A 3,833-nucleotide genomic window follows, 5' to 3' on the forward strand; every position below is an offset into this window, starting at 1 on the left:
TCACCCGCTTTTGCGATACAGATGGTTGAGAGCTATGCTATTCTTTAGTGCACATAGGGTGCAATTGAATGAATGCACTTTTCTACATCTTGTTTGTCAGAGTCTGATAAAACACCTTTAATGTTATGTTGTGTAATTTCACTTTGATGATGTAAATACAGATGCACACTATGGGGGCTGCATGGCTCCTACTGCACAGAGCCTTGATGCTAATCTTACAGGTCAGTTCCCTGTGGGCATGACAGCCCTACAGGCTGGGAAGCTTAGATACGTGTGGCACGCATGCATGTGTGTGTGTGCGTGCGTGTCTGATAAAACACCTTTAATGTTATGTTCTGTAATCTCACTCTTGATGGCAGATGCACACTATGGGGGTGCAGGGTTCCTGCTGCAGAGAGCCTTGATGCTAATCTTACAGGTCAGTTCCCTGTGGGCAGTGGTGGAAATGAAAAAAATATGGTGGGGGATCCCACAAGGCCCGAGATGGGGGCAGAGTTTTGGGGGTGGGCAGTGTTTGAGGAGGCAGGGTTTAGAGGGGCGGAGCTGGCAGGTGACCTCCGATCAAAGGAAATGTCCAAAATAATAGTATAAAACAGCAATTTCTTTCATGCTACTTTTTTTTAAGCTACATATCAATTCCACTTTAAACCACTTCCATGGTGCTGGTGCACCCAAAATATGATATCATTACCACTCCCCACAAACCTCACCACCACCCCTGCACCCTCCCATGCACAATACAAACCCCAAAACAAATGTGCCTGCTAGGGTGTCCAATTGTCCCGGATTTCGTGGGATTGTCCTGCAATTAGGGACTCTGTCCTGCAGTTTGCAGAGTGGCTATGCGGGACGCAGTTTCGTAGGGATAACCTGCCTCCAGCACAGCCACTCTCCAAACTGAAGTGGCCATGTACACAGCACGGCGCTGCCACCTGCTGCTTTGTTTCTCTGGGCGGCTCCACAGCCCTGGCTCCTTTTGAGCGTCCAGGTCAAGCTGTAATGCTCTGACTCCTGGCTTCATTCAAAAGCTAATGCTTTGTTCCTGGGGTCGTGATGGTCATGTTTGCAGTTACAAACGTGACTATCACCTCCCAAGGACAGCCATTTGCATTTCAATTAACCCAGGAATTAAGAGCCATTAAAAATATTTACATTAAAAAAGGGGCGGGTCAAATGTGAATGACGTGATGTCATCACTGCATTGTGGGCAAGTGTCCCGCAAAAGACTATCAAAGAGTTGGCCACCCTAGTACCTGCTGTTTAGGGAAACGTTCAGTGCAGTGCACTAAAAGTGCAAGTTTGAACTTCATCCTACACTATTTTAAAATGAAACCGTTCTGGAGCGGTTTCATTTAAAATAAAGCCATAGGAACCCTGAATTTTGCATTCAAAGCAATGCCCTGTGCGAGCACTGAGCACAAAGTAATCTACTCTGTGTGCACTGTCCTCGCACAGGGCAGAGTAGATCTGCCGGGCCCACGAGGGTGGGGGCTGTGCTGCTCGATGCAGACTGCTCCGAGCAGCACAGCCCCCGCCTTCGCGGGCCCAGCTGTGGTGCCTGCATGAAGAACTCCTAGTGAAAGTGCAGGACAGCCTTCCTTAAGAAGGTCTGTTCCCGTGTCCTGCTGTTGTGGTACGTAGGGGGGCGGAGCCAGAAGAGCGCTAATGGCGGCAATGACCTGCTCCGCCCCCTACCCTACGCCATGCCATTGCGGGATTTTTTTTTTTCTCTCCTCGAAACCCAGCTGGAGAGCATGGGTTTGGTGTTTGGGCGGCTGACTCTGGTCGGATCCCGAGATCCGGCTTCACATCTGGTGCCGGATCTCGGATCCGCCAAGAGCCGGCCCAATGACCAGCACTGCCTGCGGGTATGACAGCCCTACAGGCTGGGAAGCTTAGATACGTGTGGCACGCTTGCACGTGTGCATGCGTGTCTGATAAAACACCTTTAATGTTATGTTCTGTAATTTCACTTTGATGATGTAAACACAGATGCACACTATGGGGGTGCAGGGCTCCTGCTGCACAGAGCCTTGATGCTAATCTTACAGGTCAGTTCCCTGTGGGCATGACAGCCCTACAGGCTGGGAAGCTTAGTTACACGTGTGCGTGTAAAATGCTTTCACCACTAATGTTATCATACATGTGGGAATGGGACACACGTGCACAAATACCGCTGCACAGAACCACGCATTGTGTTTTATTGATTGTGGGAACCTTGCAGCATTGGTTCCCGCCTCCTGTGATGCTGTGGCGGTCAAACGTGGGGTGATGTCCATTCATGTGACGTCATTAAAAATGCAAATGACGCACCTAACTTATTTTGAAAGTCCAAGTCCTGATTGGCCATTACTAACGGACACTCACAGGAAAAGAGGTGCATGCGCAGGTTCGAAAAACTAACCCTTCAGTTGCCGGAGGCTAAGAGCATGCGCAGTGCCAAATGTTCAGCTTCCGACCCTCGTACAGGTTAGACACTTCAGCAGATGCTACTGAGCATGCGCCTCAGAGACCAGGAGCATGCGCAGTACCACGTGTTCAGCCTCCGAGCCTCGTACAGGTTAGACACTTCAGCAGATGCTACTGAGCATGCGCCTCAGAGACCAGGAGCATGCGCAGTACCACGTGTTCAGCCTCCGAGCCTCGTACAGGTTAGACACTTCAGCAGATGCTACTGAGCATGCGCAGTGCCAAATGTTCAGCTTCCGACCCTCGTACAGGTTAGACACTTCAGCAGATGCTACTGAGCATGCGCAGTGCCAAATGTTCAGCTTCCGACCCTCGTACAGGTTAGACACTTCAGCAGATGCTACTGAGCATGCGCCTCAGAGACCAGGAGCATGCGCAGTACCACGTGTTCGGCCTCCGAGCCTCGTACAGGTTAGACACTTCAGCAGATGCTACTGAGCATGCGCATTACCACGTGTTCAGCTTCCGACCCTCGTACAGTATAGACACTTCAGCAGATGCTACTGAGCATGCGCATTACCACGTGTTCAGCTTCCGACCCTCGTACAGTATAGACACTTCAGCAGATGTTACTGAGCATGCGCCTCAGAGACCAGGAGCATGCGCAGTACCACGTGTTCGGCCTCCGAGCCTCGTACAGGTTAGACACTTCAGCAGATGCTACTGAGCATGCGCCTCAGAGACCAGGAGCATGCGCAGTACCACGTGTTCGGCCTCCGAGCCTCGTACAGGTTAGACACTTCAGCAGATGTTACTGAGCATGCGCCTCAGAGACCAGGAGCATGCGCAGTACCACGTGTTCGGCCTCCGAGCCTCGTACAGGTTAGACACTTCAGCAGATGCTACTGAGCATGCGCCTCAGAGACCAGGAGCATGCGCAGTACCACGTGTTCGGCCTCCGAGCCTCGTACAGGTTAGACACTTCAGCAGATGCTACTGAGCATGCGCCTCAGAGACCAGGAGCATGCGCAGTACCACGTGTTCGGCCTCCGAGCCTCGTACAGGTTAGACACTTCAGCAGATGTTACTGAGCATGCGCCTCAGAGACCAGGAGCATGCGCAGTACCACGTGTTCGGCCTCCGAGCCTCGTACAGGTTAGACACTTCAGCAGATGCTACTGAGCATGCGCCTCAGAGACCAGGAGCATGCGCAGTACCACGTGTTCGGCCTCCGAGCCTCGTACAGGTTAGACACTTCAGCAGATGTTACTGAGCATGCGCCTCAGAGACCAGGAGCATGCGCAGTACCTCGTGTTCGGCCTCCGAGCCTCGTACAGGTTAGACACTTCAGCAGATGCTACTGAGCATGCGCCTCAGGGTCTAAGAGCATGCGCAGTACCTCGTGTTCGGCCTCCGAGCCTCGT

This window comes from Ambystoma mexicanum, chromosome 2q (assembly GCF_040938575.1).
Source record: "Ambystoma mexicanum isolate Mex_15411 chromosome 2q, UKY_AmexF1_1, whole genome shotgun sequence".
NCBI classification, from domain to species: Eukaryota; Metazoa; Chordata; class Amphibia; order Caudata; family Ambystomatidae; genus Ambystoma; species Ambystoma mexicanum.